The sequence below is a fragment of the Tyto alba genome, unplaced genomic scaffold (genome assembly GCF_018691265.1).
Source record: "Tyto alba isolate M040663 unplaced genomic scaffold, T.alba_DEE_v4.0 Super-Scaffold_5, whole genome shotgun sequence".
Classification (NCBI taxonomy): Eukaryota; Metazoa; Chordata; class Aves; order Strigiformes; family Tytonidae; genus Tyto; species Tyto alba.
In genome coordinates this window covers 4,333,031-4,353,122 of record NW_024881326.1, presented here as the reverse complement: position 1 = coordinate 4,353,122, position 20,092 = coordinate 4,333,031, and the positions used below count along the sequence as shown (strand labels likewise).

The window sequence follows — 20,092 nt, the reverse complement described above, 5'->3', positions numbered from 1 at the left end:
GAGAATCTGATAAACACTACAGATAAGAATAGGGAAATTTTCAGGGCTCTATCATGAACAAAAATAACATGGGCACACCTCAAAATCTACCTTTATTAACATATTTGCTACCCCTAAGGTGATAAGGGAGGCTACAACTGACATTTCAGGTTAAATAAGACAACTGCTACTAACAGCATCATAGAAATCTATTAATAGGTTGTTGGTTTTTTAATAAGAGTTCCAACATCTGCAGTTGCATTGCAGCCAGTATCACCAGCATTTCATGTAATGTAAGATTAGGAGATCTGCAGGTACTTAAAATAACATGATCATGATAATATTTTTTTAATTAAATGTATAGAATAAAATTACTGTCAAATGACTTGTTCAGAAGAGCATTCTGCCTATTTGTTTTTATAAAAAGCGGATGCTACATTCTTTTCAAAACATATATGCTTATTCAGCTCTAGTTAACATCATCATCAACTGCTCAGCAGTCAAACCTCAGCAGAAGAGATAACATTTAACTTCCCTAAACTCCAGTTTCTCTAAAATGAAGGTTTACTGGTTTATATTACAAATCTTGTATGATATTTTCATTCCAGTTAATTCAGTGCTCCAAAAGCGGCAGTTGAGCTTGTATTTAAACCAAAAGCCAGCCAAAGTGCTAAGCCGACAGTAAGAAAACTCCAGCGTGTGCCCACGATTAGACACAGTGATGCTACACACTAAAATAAACCCCAGAGAGAACTCTCACTGCTCTCCATCTTCCAGCAAAAAGCCTATGACCACACAGAGTGGCTCGGATAGAAAGCAGACTTGTTGGACTAATGCAAACAATTTATTATCATGAGACAGTACTATAGCTTTTATTCAGGCTGAGTAGTAGCTTTTTCAGTAGTCCCACTGGTAAAAAACTCCTCGCTCATCATCAAGAACTGACTAATTTAGAAAGAGGGGAGGTGAATGGGCTCCCATTTACTTAAATTCTTTAGCCAATGTTCTGGACTGACCAATACTATAAAAAGACATTTACTTTAACTTTTCTATTCAGTTGAATCTCCTGTACATTAATTATATAAATTATATTTAAGCTATTTAGCAGCTTGTATAACACTGAAAAAAACACGACATTTTCAGAGTATTTTCTGTGTACATGTTATTACAACAGATACAAAGAACTGAAGAACTTATTTTCACACATTGGTTTGCTTAATACTTTCTAATTAAATCTATATTGACATGCTATCTATAATCTATATTGACTAATGCTGTCTATTAATATATACTTATTGCAATATCATCTTTCCACTTTCTTATTGCATCTGGGCAACAGTGAATTGAACAACAAAACTCAACTCAGTGTTGAACACTAACTTAAGAACTTCTACAGTTTACTGGAACAACTTTCTAACATGCTAAAAAACTCCATCAGAATGTTCAAAATACTGCCTGAAATAATAAAGTAATGATAAAAAAGGTCTTAATGGGAAAGAATGTTTGTTTTGTCCTAAAACTGGCACTCTGTTGAAATCACTTTTAACATACGAATTTTAAATGCATGTACAAATACACTTCATATAGTTGCAGCCAGTTATGTTAATGTTCACATTAGCAAAAGTTAAAGGTTACATTTCTTTCATTTTGAAATTTCAGATTCATTTTAAATACTGTAAAAAGTGTTTATAAAAACAGATAACTTAGCTACTCCGTACACATTTGTGGTAATTTAAAATGTTTCTATCTTGACAAAAATACGTTGTAATTCTTAACAGACATCTGCTGGAAACTCACTAAGTCCCCAAAAGACAAACTTGGCTTTTTCCTTTCAGTTTATTCATATAAAAACTGACACACACATACACAGGTGTACTTACAAGGTATCTGACAGCGATGACTGAGGTTTTTCACTGACGATTAAATCTATATTAAAACAGAAAAAAATAAAGTATTAGAAGTTGTTTTTTTTTTTTTTTTGCCTTGAAGAAAGAAGGAACCTTTAGTATTTCTACCCTAATGCTCCTGAAGAAGAATAGGCTATGGATTTAGACAAAGGTGGCACATGCTACCCATACAAGAGGAAAGCAACGGTATTAATGGAAAAGATTGAGCTTGCAAACTGCAACGTACAGATAAAGACAAAGCTACCCAAAAGCAGTTTAATTTTTATGGGATATCCCCTCCTGTTTAAACACGTTCTCAATAAACATATGTACAGAAGCTTGATTTAATTAAAAAAAAAAAAAAAAAAAGAAAAGAAAAAAGAAAAAGGAGGCAAGAAAGAGACTTTCAGATTCCATATGGTCATTCTTCTGTCTCAGGGCAGAAGCAAGACAACCTTTATCGTTCTCGATGGATGAGTATCAACACGTGTAGTTGAAACATTAACTCAGAACTATCAGTAGCATACACTGCCCACAAGAGTCGTAAGGAACATTAAGTAGAGTTTGAGTACTGAGGTAAGAGGAGAGCTTTGAGAACAAAAGCATGGTTAGGGAGGCAGCGAGGCTTCACAGGTCCCATGACCAGTGGAAAAAAAATGATGCCTATATGTAACTATACAGACGTGGCTTCAAAAAATCTACTGCATAATCTTTCTCTTGGATGACTTGGTTTTATATACAGAAAGCTTTTAACTGATGTTTAACCTCGTTATATTTTATTAGGCTTCCCCATAAGTCTAAGATTTCAATTAAGGTACCAGTTTTTACAGACTGAAACTGTGTTAAACATCCCTTATGGAATTCTCCTACAAACATTTTCTCTTGAAATGCGAAATAAATCAGAGGCACAATAATGTTTTTAATGTTACTGGCACTTGCATGTGGCTGTATAAGACTTTGATCCATAACAGGACCATCCCAAACTTGTGCCAAATCCATATTTATCGTAATTTAAATATAATGCATAACAGACTGACATACTGAACTTGCAAAAGTACCTCTTTCTCAATTCCATTTGGTTAGAAGTCAAACTTAGCTATTCAAATTACTCCTTAAATTACACCTTATGCCTTCAATCACTAAATAAGAGGTTTATTTAGTTTTATCAGACTTTTAAGAGAAAGGATGAGATGCAATGTTCACATTGATGTACCACCAAGGATTCCTTCAAGGCAAGCCAACTACGTATTACTGAAGTGTAACTGTTCCATTCTGAGTCAACTGCCTCTTTCCTCACAAATAAAAGAAGATGTAGCACTTACATGAAAAATTTCACTGTATCAAAATAAAACTTATAGGTAATACTAGAATATTTAAAATATGTAATATTTTATATTGACTTACAGAGTTTATGATTTCTCTTAATTGTGCAATGAAACTAGCCTATTTCGACACTTATCAATCTATTTGGGAAACAGCAAAGCTTCCAGTTCTTGCTGTAGAAAATGCACGTTCCCAGCAACAGCCATCAGTGTGTGTCAGAGAGAAAAAACAAACCAAAGCAAGACAGATCTAGTCGCTCTCCTAGACAGCTGTGTTTTCAGCATCTCCAAAGAATTTTCCTCAGGTGAATAAGCTTCTAGCAATTTTGAAATGGTAACTCTCTCGAGTTAACATACCATTGCAAATGATATGTTAGTTACAGTGTTCTTGTTAGAAACCTCATTGATGAGGTAATATTTTCCTTATTACTATTATATGCTGGGTGTCTACAAAAATTCTGTAGTCCGAGCTTACCACAGAAAACAAATAACTGATGCAAATGCTCATACAAGCACTGACACTGTTTTACAGACCACCACTGATGGAAGAGTTGTTCTCTGAGTATAATCTGACTTTGATATCTTCCATTAAAAGCTTCAGAGACGGGTAATATGCAACACTACTCTTGTCCTGCAGCCAGGGCGACAGAAAAGAGTCTGAAATCAGAGCACAGGTTCTAGAACAGAAGAGACACCCCCCTCCGTAATTTTTCATTATTTTAATTGAAAATCTAGGAAACAACTGGCAACTATTATTTTTTAATTTAATATAGAAAACCAGCTTTTAAATAGTTACAAAAGCTTCTGGGACTAAGAGGAAAAGCGTGTGTGGGGAACAGGGAGAGGGTTTATGCCTCTGGAAGTGACTGTTCACAGAGGAGGAAATGCCATAATCTCTGCATTTAACTATTCAAACAGAACAGAATCAACTTATGCTGCATTTGCACACACTCCTAGTATAACTCAAGTATAACCTGAGTTACTAGTGTAACTCAAAACCTAAAGAAGTACCTGTAGCTAGAAATTTTATCCTATGCAGTTTAATTTTAATAAGGCAGCAAATCATTATCTTTGCTAGGAAAGGCTTTAATTAGCCCAAGCCCAAAACACTGTAAAGGTTTAATATTGAAAGTACATTAATACCAGTGTTTATTGCCCTTCCTCTTGTGTTAAAAAGCTCACCGGGGATCCAATTTACTATGTAATAGCATGATTAGAAGAAAACATACTACTTTATCTACTTCAAACATTAATTGCAACTTTTAAAACATTTTTTCCGTTGTGTTAGGAAAGTCTTCTAGTAAGAAAGATGACATTAGACAGGAAAAGGGTAGTATTCTAGCTTGTGAAAACCTGGAATCTGCAAAGCAAGTTGTTTAGTTTAAAAACAACACCAGAGGAAGTCTTGGTTCCCCTGCAACCAAGCTCTTGCCAACTTCAATTGGAGACACAGTTCTGGCTTTAGTGTAAGTATTCAGGGTTGACTTCTTTCAGGAAGTTCTGAAATCTTCCAAAACAATGCAGTATGAATAAGTAACAACAATTTCCGGGATTTCTCTACCATTCAGGCAGATTTAAACATTTTGGAAACCACAGTAAGCATTCATAATTTGTAAGTGGAAAAGTGGAAAAAACGTGAATTGACCTGAATTAAGTACATTGGTTATTAGTTACAGTCAGTTTTTGGAAGGGAATTTAATCAATATCTTGTAGTCCTGAATTTGTTCCAGTAAGAGAACTGAAAGAGCCTGGGGTTTCAAAAAGAAATTACAGAAAGACTGAGACATATCACATAGCCAGGAAGATGTAGAAAGCTTAAACACAATAAACAAATTTATTTCTGCATACTACCAGGCTCTCTACAAATTTTGATTTTCCAGATTTATACCTGTAACACACAAGAATGAGAGAACAGTGACAGATGAGAAGACTGTGATTAAATAGCAATTAGTTAGGAGAATCTTGTGGCTAATTACACCTCTTTTGGGGTTTAGAAAGATTGAAAAGACAAAAACTAAGGGAAATTTTAAAAGTTTTTACATCACGTCAGTGTTTTTATGAAAACAAACTCTGCCAATATGAATTCAAGTTACTCATGGTAGGAAAAAAAAAAAAAAGTACATGAGGTCTGATATTTGTTCTTTTCTCACAGGCAGATTTCTACATATTTTCCTCTTACACAATTTTGTACGTCAGAAAACTCCAGAAGTAATCTAATCAAACACCAGCAGGTTTCAAAAGTACTTCTGCGTTCTATCAGCGCAATAGCAGCTCAGAGCCTGAGAGTTTGAGAGTTCTTACTATGTCTGTACAGCATAAATACAAGTACCTATGTCCCAACAAACAGGGGGAGGGGAAAGTCAGGTATGGCGGGTCCTGGTGTAAGTCAAGGGTCCCTGTTTAAATATATACATTCTATCTGAAATAGCAAAACCACAAGTAGTATTAGGAAATCTTGCTTCTCTTACTGCTGCTTAAAAATAAAAAGCAGATAATACTATGTTTTATGTAGCTACTAAACAAAGATCAGATTTCAATGGTTACAAGAAAAATATTATTGTTGTCCTTTATACTTCTGGTTTACTACCTGTATTGACATATATGCATTTATTGTCAATCACAAAAAATAAAAAAATAAAAAATTCAATTCATGTCAAGTGTCATGCATCTATTGCTCCAAGAACTACTGTAATGGAAACCAGACGAGCCACGCTTACCCTGTATTTCTCAGTTATCTAACAGACTGGTGTGAAACTCTCTCCTAATCTTGTAACGTAAAGGCAAGCAAATATTTGGTGAAAGGGTAATAGCTGTTTGCGTGCCCCAAATGCAGAAAATGTGAAAGGCCAAGGCAAGATTCCACATCTGAAACTGTCCACTGAGAACACACTGAATTGGGAAAGTATTTCCTGTAGACTGACTTCTGTTACTTTTGCCTTGTTAAATTCTATTGAGAATCCACACGGTAAACACCTGAGGCTCGCTCACGCCAGCGCTTCCTCTCTCACAGCCCCTGCTCGATCTGTGCTGGTTGTGCCTGGGGTACACGAGGTTTCCAGTCAATCCCACTTACACTACAGCACTGTGAATGCTAGCAGTTGCTGTAACTAATAGCAAACTCAGCTGTTTCAACACTTTTTCTGGTAAAGGAAACGAGAGGCATCCTTTTGTTTCATTTATGTTAATTTTATTTAATGAACATGGTAAGGACTGACTGGTGGCTTGGACAGGAGGTATTTCAGAAGAGGATGGAAAAGGAGAAAATCTGCAGCTGAAAAATATGGATATAACTTCAAAACTCCTCCAACATCTACAAAATATACTGGGACCAAAGGGCACAAAAATTAAAAAGGAAAATGCATATTCTGTACTAGTAAAGAAGTATTTACTTCAGCCTGAGCCCCTCAACATATACCCCAATCTCATCAGGCATTATGGTAAATGTTACTCCAACATTTCAACAGCAGAGCTACGCAATTGTACTGTTTCACCCAACTTTTTTTAAAACAAGTACATGAAAAAGCAAGCAGCATGACCAAGGACAAATTTTAGAAGATACGTGACTGTGGAAGTTCTCCAGCAAAAGCTATGTAAACAGTCAAGTAAGAATTGGTAATCCCTTTCTTCCCGTACGCGATACAAAATGGATAGACCGACTGGTTCTGCGTTGAGCTACACAACCGTTCTGCAGTGGAAAGGCTGTGACTTACACGGTTCTCATGATCCAACTAGTGAGATTTAAGTTACCATCTTTTAATTTTCTGCTTCTTTCTCAGTAGTAAACTGCTTTGCAAAATACAGAAAGTAGTGGCCTCTCCTAAGACTGTTGAATTATACAGTCTAGAAGATCAAATCAGTTTAAGACCTACGAATATCAAGTCCTATTTGCTACGTCTTCCCTAACGTTTTTTCTTACCTGCAAACTCTGTCCTTGTGAAATCTGATACCCCAAGTGAAATAGTCCCCTAATATAAACAATTTATACTAAAACCAGTTTCAAACATTTCGTTCATTTCATACAAGGTTTGTCACTTGCCTCCCCATGTGAAAATCATGCCTCCTTTGAGTACAGACTTGGTAAAGTCAAGCTTTTTGAAAACATTCTCTTATTTTAGGCAACTCCAGATAAATTCCAAAGCCTGTTGTTGCACCTCTTGTTTTGGAGTGTATTACAGCAGAACATCTTTGCATTCACCTATATTGTATCAGTTTGAAACTGCAGACTGGAGATCGATTCCCCTCTCTATCTCTGTTTTATTTTTAAAGTGTTACAAATGAAGCAGATTAAATTAAAAAAAAAAAGTACTGAACATCCAGACTATTCTACATAGATCTGTATCGTGGACTGTTTGTGCAGTCTCTAGCACAATACATAATTACAAAGAAGCATTTATACCTAATTTTTATAATCAGATTATGTTTAAATTTTTCAGTTATAAGGGTGACTCTAACTTGAAAACGCAATTGAAGATACTGATTACAGGCCAAAAAAAAGACAGTTCAGCTAAAAAAGGGAGAAGTAAAACAATGAAAAAGCACAAGTGAGACTTCACACTGAACTTGAAGACATGCCCTCCATTTTCTGTGTGGAATACAGGCACCTGAGAACTGGCGTAACATTCTGTGGTGTTTTAAGTCAGGTAGTTTTACTTTGCATTGAAAGGGACTAGTAACACTCACAAAGTTACTTCTTTCAGGTAACTCCTTAAACCATGCCACCATTTCATCTCGCTCAGCAATGAATCCACAGTCTAGATTTTGCTTGTCTCCTAACTGGAGCACAGCTGACATAAAGCAGGAATTTACTTGGAGCTGGGCTCTTAAGAGAAAATTTAAGAACTCAAGTTTTCCCTGAATTTTCAGGGCACAAACAAAATAAGGAATTGATGTACAGTGGTTTACAGTATTAAAATTCAAATGTAACAGTCTTGTTTCTGTAATATAAATGAAGGTGTGATGGGGGCTATTGCAGATACACAAGTTACATTCGCACTTTCTAATATTTTGCTTCTAATTGCTAGGTGCTTCCCTGGGTCTATTAAGCATTCATTTTTATTTGCGTACAACTTATTGTCAGTATTAGGAACATATGCATGGACAGCAGGTTTAAGAATTAGAGTGCTCATCTCCCCTCTTATGTTATTATCCTATGCTTACGATAATCATTTCAACAACATCCTTTTACAACGTAAGGAAATTAGAACATCAGGTGGTTTTTTGGTTTAAACATCTTCCTGCGTAAAAGTTTATCAGAATTTACCCAAAGACCAATATGTATGCTTATACCTGTTGGATATATCTGCTTCACCAGTTCCTGGAGTGCACGCACTCAGGTTCAGACTCTGATCAAGTCAGGGTATAAGGGCTGGACAAATGTTAATGACTCTTTACTCAACAAGGCAAAAAAATTCATTAATGACATTACCCTATCTGCATAGATTACATATTAACACTTATTTCCTGGCCTCAAATCTGGTATGTTCCCAAACATCTGTACAGCATGACCTAGGAGGAATTGTATGTACTCTTGTGATGACATATTAGAAATACTTAAAAGTAAAATGGCATTTCCCAATATAAAAAGATTTGTAACATGAATCTATTACTACGTAAGAACAAAAGTTAGAGGAAAGTAAACACCAAGTCATTATTTTTTAAATAGGATTCAGCTAATTGATTCATCTGACCAAAGCTTAGAACGTGAACACAGCAGAGCCAGTCATTAAAAGCTACTTCCTTTATAAATTTCATGACATCTAATAGCATTGCTCTGTAATAACCTTTTTGTGAAAGGAGCAACTCAAACAGTAAAATGTTAAAGTGCATGAACACAAGTCCAGTCTGGCAGGCAAACATGCAACGTAATGACAGAGATCATCATAATCCCTCTTAATGCTCTATTGAGTAAGTCCAGTAATATTAACCTCTTGTGTTCTCCTGAGGTCCAGACACGATAATGGACTGCAACAGCTTCTCTCTTTGCCTGTAGTTACCCTGACAGATTATATTATTTTTCAAATGTCTTGCCAACAGTGACTGTTGTGTAATTTAACAGACTAAAGTTCTAAATATAATTCTGAATTACTTCAGAAAACCTGTCTCTTCAGTTTTCATTTTGACAAGAAATTCTGACACCAACTTTATATTTACCTTTATTGCTTTTCAAAAACTCCATCATCTCTCATCAGTGGCAGTAGGTTGCTTTCTTCCCAGACATTGGTCATAATTTAGGTAGTGAAATTAATTACATGCTTAAAAAGAAAAGGGGGGAGTGGGGAGAGAAGTAAATGTTCCTCCTCATGTCCTGCACTAGCAATGTTTTGCCTACCAAAAAGTGTACTGGGGGCTGGGGAGGGATATTTCTAAAATTTTTATGGGATTTTCAAAATTCTGTGGACACAGTCAACAAGAGAAGCACCACAGCTGGGAAATACACTTTCCCTTTTCTCTTAGGAGCTCACATCCAAATGCAAATTCCTCCCTTTTTTGTGACTAAACAAAACAAATTAGGCTTTCTTACTTGCAATTTGAAGAAATGATCTCCTTGCAGATGTTCTGATATACAGATGACTGGGTGTGCACTTAAACAGAAGTTTGAGAAAAACTGTTTCTACCCATGCTCATTTGAGACTGTAGTCCCTGAGATTTCAAGCATTAGTCATCTCTGGCTTTCATTTTCATTGTGTAATTAGCTAAGATGCAGAGGAAAATAGCTGGAGAGTCAATAAAAATTAGGAGCATTGGGAGCAAGCTTACTTTAATCTTTTGCACAATTCTAGTATTTTCCAGTGAAAAAGTGATATGTTGTTTGTATGCTTAAGGAACTAAACTTTCTTGTGGACTTAATGCAAAATTTTAGCATAGACTATTGCTTGGGTCACAGTGAACTTATCCTATCACTTTCTAGCCAAACATACCTTGATTCATCTCTAGATATCTATCATCTCTAGATCCACACCTGGAATTTCCAGATAAAGATTTACCTGAGACAGGACTTCATACTGCAACTTTTTACTCCCGTTAATCTTTCTGTGAGTGAACTTGCTTTCAGCTACTTTCATGTGCTTTATGATAGACTGAGAGATCTTTAGGGTACATTTCTTGTACTATCATTATTTGGCAACTCAAGTATTACTTTTTATAAGGAAGATCTGGAGGTATAGACTGGGGATGAGTTGTACATGCATAATAAAACAATGCAGCATCTACTAATTTAGTCAGAGAAGTTGGGGATTTTACCCATCAGAAAAGCAGATAACAGGGGTGATGGCACTTTCTACTAAGGAAGTCAATCTTACTGACCTGCTATATTGTAACAGTTCTTGACTTTTATCTGCACTTCAAAGAGGAAGTGAGATGACCAAGCAAATTTCAGTACATTTTCTCCTACAAGGCAAACTTCACATTCAAGTTTTTTAGATTTAACATCTCTAAAATCTATTTTGTTCAATCTTCTGAGCAGTGTAGTACCACCACAACAGGAAAACAATAATGCAAAAGTAGTCTGAACATAAATATTTGTACTAAGACAGAAGAACAAGGTAGAAGAAACTAGCACAATTCTTAGAGAAAATAAGTTTAAAAAAATGGAGGGAAAAATAAAAAAATCTCTGCAACAGTTTTAAACAGTGAAGTTTTGAACTTTACCATTCCCCAATGCACATGCATGCACATTCACCACACTTCTTATTTACAGACACCAACATGCTTATTTAAGGTGTACAATTTCAGAGGCAGGCAGCTTTTGATGCTCTTAGTCCAAAATACCCAAGCAGCTTTTGCAGAAGAGCAGAAGACATCCTTCCTGGCCTGGGTCCCAATGCCAAGTGCTCACAGCCCCAGCTGAAAGCAGAGCCAGCGCGCAGCAAGCCGGCTCTGGCTAAGGCAGTGCGTAACTGTGTTATTGCATGATGGTGCCTGTGCTGGTATGTCCTACCCCGCAGCAAAACGTGCTAGCACAGCCATGGAGCTTCCCAAAAATAATTAGTTCTAGCCCTGCTGGCACAGAAGACATTAAAAAAAATGTGTGCATAACTATTTGCAGCAAACCACACAGCTAAAACTCGAGTGGCTTGATGGTGTGACTTGATATTTCAGTCACTAGATCACCTATAGTATGAATAAAGCAAGAATCACAGTAGCAACTGCAGAGGAAATAAGCTGTTTGTACAGCACTAGACTAAACAGACAGTAAAGTGGTCTTGGACAATAAATTTGGAAAGAAGCATGAAGAGGAAGCTGACACTGTTGACCACTCTTTTAACTTATTTTTAGGAACTTTTTTGTTCTGAAAAAAGGACAGAAGAATCCTTAGTATGATACTGCATATCACAACAGCAATTTGTGGTTAGTACTAAAAAAAGATATAACTGAATTTGTTAGCAAATGCAGTGATATTCAAAAAGCTAACCTTGTCAGAAAATGTTTCCATTTTCAACTTAAAAATATACAGTCCCCACTCCAAGTCTATCAGTATTTGAACTGATCACTATGGCAATGGTAGGACAAAGTTCCCTGTTGGAAGGTTTTAGTAAGGGTTATTTAAGTGCCTATTCCCTAGTTATTGTTAATCTTACTGCTTGCTAGCACACAAAAAAACAAGTCACTCTTTAATGCAACTGCAATTCAAAAGGTTTCTAGGTAAGTAGGTTGATAAATTAATGAAAATTTTTAAAAAGAAAGACATTAAATAGTGAAAATTCTAGGCATCTCTTAGGTTATAAACATATCTAAACAGACTATTCCATCCAACATTTTCCTGGATTGGTAATATGAGCTTTGTCAACCATTTGTTGTCAAGATCATATGTACAATTGCAAAATACTACCTGCTACTTGAAAACATGGAACAGGCTGATCGTGTACTTTACTTTAGGTCATGGGATACCACTAGAAACTCATTACATTATCATTCTCAATTTTCACCCAAATTCTATGTTCTGGGTGCCTTCAGATGTCTGAACGATGTAACATGCTGCCGAACACTGTGTCTGACAAAAAAATTTAAAATTTACTCTTGGTTAAAATCAGCATTACAACATTAAACTGCTTTTAATAGCCTCAACTTTCAAGCTTCAGCAACCCAGTATTGAAAGCTTACCTTTCTTAAAGGTAAATCTTTATACTACTATCCAAGTTACAGAAATATTTTTCATGTTCAGCTTTTTAAGGAATGGTAAATTCATAAACTAAGAGGTAATCCATAACAAATTTATGAAACTGTTTTGTCTGTCTGAGGAGCACAGATGACTTGCCTTAGAGAGACAGCCAAGAGAAACCTTATCCACTATGGCCTTTCAGAGAGGAAAATCACAGCCCCCCCCCCCTTCACTTCTGCATCCAATGTCTGTGCATAGACCACGATGCAGGAAGGCAGGAAAACAAGTGTTAAAATAGTTGTTGTGGTCCTAAAATCTCATATTTTATGCGAAACAAGCCTGATAGACCAAGATTCAGTGAAATACTAAAATACCTATTCAGTTTCTCTCATGCGAACCTGATCAGCAAGGATAACGTACAATCCACAAACAAGCCAGACTGAGTACTAACAATCCCAGAACGACAAAAAGTTGCACCCTCATACGAGCAGGGTGCTGCTCTCTATGGGTTTCTAAGGCATAATCTTGCACCGATCCCTGTTCCAACTCCCACTTTCTCACCCTGCTTTTTACTGAAGAACAGCAGGCTTCATTTCACCTCCCAGTTGTTCCTCTTCCCTGCGGTGATACATTTCATAATGAAAGCACTTTTAACCAAGTTGTTTGAACAGAGGCGCTCATAAAAATGCAAAACTATTTGCATGCTTATGAAATAAAGAGAACCATTTTCATAATGAAAATAAGACATCTAACAAAGGCACAAAAGCAAGGCTATCTTAAATTCAATATTAAATTATACTGTGTAAATACACAGTATGAATCAGCTGTACACACAGCTGCCTTCATGGGAAGTAATGTGCAAAATGACAAAATAACGGGCTACTATGAACAGACAGAGACTACTCCATCCTCACTTCCTACTTCTGCATCCAGTGCAAAAAGACCACAGGCACTACAAACCAGGATCTCTTGCTTCTTTTTCATTTTTCCTTTCTATTGCTGCGTCACTTTTGGCGCTATTTGGCATTTCCACCAGCTGCAGATTTACTGTCTCAACTCTTCTGTGTAGCATTCAAAGCTATGAAAAGTATTGCTGTAAAACTACACCTTATCTATGTAGTACTGTGATTCTTTTAGTATGTAGGTTTTTATTGTGCAAAAAAAAAAAAAAAACCAAACCAAAACTAAAGTGCCATACTAAGAATAGAAGTTAGAGAGGTTAGTACTTAAAGCAAATTCTAAGATGTAACAAAACCTGAGCAAATTACTTTATTGAATTGACATGAACGTGACCTCAGTGGAACGGAGACTCCAACAGAGAAGTGAAAACAGTGCAACAAGGCTGCTATCAGAGCCTTCAAGTTTAGGTTCATGGCAGTTAACTCAGTCCAAAGCTGGACAGCAGCGATCCCACTCTGGCTCTTCCCTTGGGCTGCAAATTTTGCAGGCGGCCAGTTATACATCACTTTTAAATTGAGTCAGTTGTCTGACGTGTGACTGAACGGGGAGCTGCGAGTGCCAGCACCAGGGAGGAAGCGGTAACCTTGGTTTAGTTCAGCTGACACGGAATTACTTGCACCTTCACTCTGGAGCTTTGTAAGAACTTTAAACAAGCACAAAATGGAGCTACTTCTGAAAGAAGTGGCCTCCACCCGTTTTTTGCTGTCCCAGTCTGTCCCCTCCCTTTGGCCAGGGGCCAGAGTGAGTGAGTGCTGGCTGCAGCTTCTGCAAGCTTACTGTGTTCATGGAAATGCAGAATTAGGAAAAAAGCAACCACAGGCTGTAGCGTGATAACTAACCTACTTCTATCTTTATTGAAAGCTAAAAAAAAAAAAAAGAAACAAAACACAACCACCCAACCAAACAAACCCCATCCCAAAACACTAAAATGTCTTATTAAATTTTTATTACAGCTTAATTTAATATATTCCAAAATACTTTCATATGTTACTTTCATTTGTTACTTACTGAAGGTCGGGAGTTAGTAGGCTTCCTAATCCAAAGTGGCTGTATGGTACAGGAAACAGCAGCTGACTACGGAGTTGACATGAAATGAATGCCTTCATTCATAAATTTTTGGGTTTCTGCTATGAGCCAACATTCAGCATGCAATGATAGGCAGTTGCCAGCTCCTCAAACTTAACCAGCATATTTGAAATTGTGACATTTCATGGGCTGCTCGACACCTCTAGATTCCAAGACAAAACATTTGTTGAGAAAGACTCACTGTGTATTCTACTTATCATGTACTTTAGGTAGACTGAACGTATTGGTTCAAGTTGTACAGGTGGCTCCTAGTGTACAGAAACACACACAATAAAATTTACAGAATGGTAACTTTTAAAATATCAAATCAGACTTATAGCCAGATGAGTATTCATTAGGTAAACACAAACATAAATTGTTTTTATTTTGGGAAAGTTCTTATTTGAACAAGTACTGTTGTATATGAAGCTTGCTAGTGACCCAAGGTAAGCTGGATGTTGAACAAGCAACTCAGTTGCTCATTTTTGAGAAACACAGCACATCTCTAGCTTTCTCTTTAAGACAACAGAGAGAGGTTGGCTTTAGTTTCAGGCTCATCAGTACATGTTATCCTGAACCGAGGAGCCTAGTTCGTAAGTTACAGCAGAGTGGCTAATATATAAAATTCAAGGACAGAAATTCAAAGACTTAATGCTCTGGATGGTAGAGATGTGATCTAATGAAGAACAGTAAAAACATTTGTGCAACTGAGGGACAGTAAGAAAAATTCACTTGCAGTAGCAGACTTAAAACCAAACGCAGGTGTTAACTCTGTTCTTACTGAGATACGTAACAAAGATTTTCTGGCAGCCATGAAAGAAGAGCCTTAGGGCACACATGTGCTCTGCAGAAACCATTTATTTGTATTAGATTTCTTTTTCAATAAACTGAATTGGGAAATACAAAAACCCCCACGCTTATACCTACCAGCACTGAACAGAACAGAATGGGATTCTCTTGGAGGTATCACATACTTAATATTACAATTTATTCTGTTCCTCTCTACGCTAATATTTTTCTACTCCTATGAGCAGGATTTGTGCAAACAAGGCTCTAAAAAAAGCTAAAGGGTCACCTACCAAGGAGGACAGTTATTCAATTATTTTATGGGCTACTCTCCATTTCTGACAATGGACCGGGTAGATACAGGGGATGTAACATTTATAGAAGTGTGAAGGATCTGATGGGCAGAGGCATGGCTAAAAATACAACCGTCAGGGAACAGAAGGAAATATGTTAAGAAATAAGCAGCAGCTCTTGCATGCTTGACATTTGTTTTGAGTTGCTTTGTTTATGCATCCAAAATTTCAGCATGGAAATGAAGGTGTCTGAGTGCTCAGTGCCCAATAACCCCAACCCAGGGATGTCAGACCACACACTGGGGCGCAAATGGGCCTTACTGCTCAGCAAGAGCCCAGCCTTGCACACACGGTATGCCTGTGGACTGCCATGGAAGAATAATACCCAGTGAGAACCTTAGCTAAAGGGCTACTCAAGTTACTTTTCTGAAGTTACACAGCAAAGAAATGAGCAGTTTTATAAACTAGACATCTAATTGCAGTAACTATGGTTGAAACTGAGTAACTGCACATACAGAGGAAAACCTCAGCTGAGATACGGTTCAGAATGCACATCTGGTATCTTATAATGTGTAGAACAGTGATTTAGGAAAACAAACAAACAAACATAACCATCCTTCCACATTACTTGAATCTACTATTGTGTCTCCTAGAATGTAAGTCACATTTATTAATCATTATTTAAATTTAAAATGCTGCAGAGTTAGGTATAGCACCTAGCTAACTAGAACAAGGATAACAGTGCACTGTACTAATAACTATTTTCACTTTAAAATGGGTTGCACCGTATCATAAAATAGCTAAAAACCCCCACGTCTCCTCTACAGATCTAGCAAGTAATTCTGCAAAACATAACCATCAGCTTGATATTAAGAAAAACTTTTTATGTGTTGGCCATGCTTATACTACAACAAAAGCACAATGGGGTAGACAAAACATGTCATTAACAGATATTTTAAAAATAAATTATACATTTATTATTAACGTAAATAATTTTTTTAAAGAAACCCTCTGTAACTGTCTTGGTATCACTCACTCACAATATTATTTTCTCTAGTAAGGAGAGTTAAAACAGAGCACCACTTCAGAGTTATTAGAATAATAATTTAAAAGTCTAATTAGTACAAATATTAAGAGTACAAGTACTGGAATATAATATGCTATTTTAAGTCTGCCCTTGTCATGTCAACTTCTTTCTAATTTCACTGGCTTTCAAGCACACCTAGGTATTTTTTAAACTGATATACACATTAATATTCTAACTGCCATTATACACCTATGCTATAAAACATTCCCGATTATGGAAATACAGGCATTTGTCCTGCCCGCTAACAAAAGTGATGAGCAAAAATCATGAAATGAGCTGCAGCATTATCACACAGTTTAAAGTAAAACAGATGTGCATACAGGTATTATGCTCTGGTTTCTGAAACTTATCATCTGCTATTGACAGACCAATTAATTTACAGTAAGAATTAAAAAAGAAATATAAATCTATTGCCTAATAGGCAGGTTACAAGCATGCTTTTAGAAGAAGATCCTCAACTGATGAAGCAGTAACATACTCTAAGGAGTCAACAGTCACATCAATATACATTGAAGGAAATCCTAGTTCATTAGTTTTGTCCTCACTGAACAACAGTGGTATTCAAGTGTAACAGATTTAAGAGTGACAACCAAGGATCCACCCTGGATCACTTTAAATCTGAAACTCTTAAATCTGTGATAATTGGTGGATCGCTTTATCTCTACTTTGCAGATGAAAATACCTCACCTTGAAGTTCAGTGAACTCCCAGCTGTACAATATCCATCAATTCGGCATTAATTGTACTACAAAAAACTTGCAGAATATTTAAATACAGGGGGAAAAACAACAACAAAAAATATATTTTCTCAATATCTGGGATTCCTTATAAACCACTTCACTGAGGTGAAAAGTACTTTTTGATTCCAATGGAAAGTCCAAGTGCTTAGCTCTATCTGAAGCAAAGAGGGAACCAATTCCTCACATCCTTCAGGTTACACAGCTATTAATCCAAAAGCAAAGCAAATAAAATGCATGCTGACTTTTTGATGTGGTAGCACTACCTCCAACCTCACTTCCATCATAATCAACTCACGTACACAGACTTTAAAAACGATCCATTATACAAATTGACATTCTGGCAACACGTTGGCTAAAGGAAAAACACTTCCTGCCCCCCCCCCCCCCCCCCCCCCCCCCCCAGCCCCTTGCCCACAGTCACCTCTCCTTACTTGCTCTGCTCCTCCATTTCCCAAGACTGCCTGGGCTATTTATTTCCTTACTAAGAAATGGTTCAATGTGCCTTCTGAGTTTTCTACTATATTTGGGATCATCTTAAAATGTAGAATAACTCTCCAGCCAATTGTACCAATGCGCCTCGCTCACACGCGCTCCTCATATCTAACCTCTGCAGAAGATCGAGTTCAAGCCAGCACCAAGTTTAGTCCTGACTCAAAAGCTACCATGAGCTCTGGCAGCACAGGTCAAAAGCAGCCTTGGAGCCTGAAGAGCAGAAAGGCTTCCTATCTAGGGCAACAACAGGAGCGTAAGGAATTTCCACCCCCACCACTCATTCCTAACCTCTGTATCATGCTTGGTCAGATAAATAATGTTATGCACACCTGGCACATGATTAAAGCCATCTCTTGATTACAAGCACACTTTATATGAAGCATTAGGTAGGAACTGATAGCCCTATGAAGAAGTGGGGCAGGGAAAGCAGATCTGCTGTAGTTTTTTTTAAGTTCTGTCCAAGTATTTTTGTTGATCTCTGCCAAGGGGCTCAATGCAGATCACACTAGGTACCTGCTGCAGAAAAGAAAACTGAAACCACATCTCCAAAGCAACTATGGCAACCAGCCAGAAGCCTTCCTCTTTGCAAGCGCAAGGCTTTTTCCATTGAGTGTCTCTGAGTTCACGTCCGTGTAAAACAAGTGACAACTTCTCACAGCTCCACCATCGCCAGGATTAAGGCAAGGCCCTCCCTGTCCACCACTCGGACCACAAACAGCGATCTGTGAGGAAGGGCCTTGGCGCTGGCAGCTTCGTGTCCACCACGGATCATTACAGAAACCCGTCACACCACTTCCAGCGTGTGCTTTACTTTCAGCGCGATACGAGTTACTCTGGGAGTGAGTGGCCGCAGAAGAAATAACCACTCCTGAGTCCAGTTTTCATTTTTATGTGCCTATCTACAGAGCTCAAGATTTTGAGGAAACACACAGTTACTAAGAGTGTCAGCAGATTATGGGCAATCCTAATTTCCCCCCTCCACCCCCAACAAAATATTTAAGGAAACAAAAGAAAAGCAACAGCAAAGTATTAATATTTGCTTCTCACCGTAAAACACAGCTTTGCTAGCAGGGGAGAAATATTTTCTTAAGCTTTCCCTTGGGCCCTTCTATACAGCTAGCCTATTCCACTACGCACCTTCCAAAACTGTGACAGAGAGCAATCTCAGTTACAGAGAGGAGATAACTCTGAAATGAACACCAAAACAGTCACTCTCTAGCTGCTGCAGAATGCAGGAAAACTAAACAGCGTGGCCAACTTTTGAGATGTGCCTTCCACAAAAAGGGTGGAAGACATCGCACCATCTAAATAGCAATCCCATATGTAAACAGGTGGAACAAAACTAAATTTTGTTTCTCAGGAAACTGCTTCCCTCCTTCCATGAAACCTCCATCTCTCCCGAGAAAATAAATGTCCTGAAGCACAGTGACCACGTGCTTAGTTGCATATACCATGAAGATTTCCCTTAATTATTAACTTCAACACTTTTTTTAGCTCAATTCTTTATTCAGAGCAGTTTTCTTATAAACAAACACTCATTCATTTGTCATGTTAACTACCTAGCTCTTTTTATTAATCATTAACTTCAATAGATTTTGCATGTTTACTTGGCTCAGGCTACTGTTTAATATTTCATTTGGGTATTAACTTCATTTAAAACAGTGTAATATGCTGCATCTATTTTACTACATCCATATCTCACCATCACTTGGAATATACTTCTGTCTAATGCCTTGCCTTAGTGATTTGTTGAAGAGGGGTTTCTCTAGTTTTATAAAAGGGAGGAAGCATAATCCTCATGTTAGGAGGTGCCATCCACTGAACACTGGTAATTTATTATGCTGAAAATTTATAGCTGATGATAAATGCTTGATTATTCAATCAGCAGACAATGGTCAACACCGTCACTTGCTTGCAAAGTATACGTTACAGACAGCGTCAAAGGTAATACATGAGTTAAGTTTGTATGAGATGCAAATACCCAAATACTTAATGCATCGTGAAAACCTCACCACAGTGGGGTTCTTGGGGGGGGGGGGGGGGGGGGGGGGAAGGTGTCTGTCCAGGTTTATAGAGTGGCAAATACAAAGAAATGAGAGATAAGTAAAAAATACACTAAATATTTCCTAAAATAACGACGTGGAAATATTTAAGGCTTCTGTAGAACTGTATTAAACCCCAAACTTTGTATTCATGCATGAAGAGTGGAATTAAAAAAAATTAAACCAAAGAATCTTTCTGAAACTGTGGAACATTGCTAATTCTGTCTCTTGTTTGGGAGAGAAGATTTGTTTAAAATGTAAGATTTTCAGATGTTAGGGAGAAAAAAAAATAAAAGAAATCCATGTCTTTAATCATTGCAGTTAGTCTGAGATGACAAATCCCA

At 37.2% G+C, this 20,092-nt stretch overlaps 1 protein-coding gene across 4 annotated transcripts in view; it reads right to left on the bottom strand.

Annotated features, from left to right (window-relative positions):
* ACSL4 (acyl-CoA synthetase long chain family member 4) overlaps positions 1 to 20,092 on the bottom strand; it is a 51,431-nt gene that overhangs the window by 17,995 nt on the left and 13,344 nt on the right. For all 4 annotated transcript variants that reach the window (XM_032996049.2, XM_042807298.1, XM_042807299.1 and 1 more), the window contains one exon: positions 1,860 to 1,905. The gene's annotated coding sequence lies outside the window, so the exon portion shown is untranslated. The remainder of the gene's footprint in view (positions 1 to 1,859; positions 1,906 to 20,092) is intronic.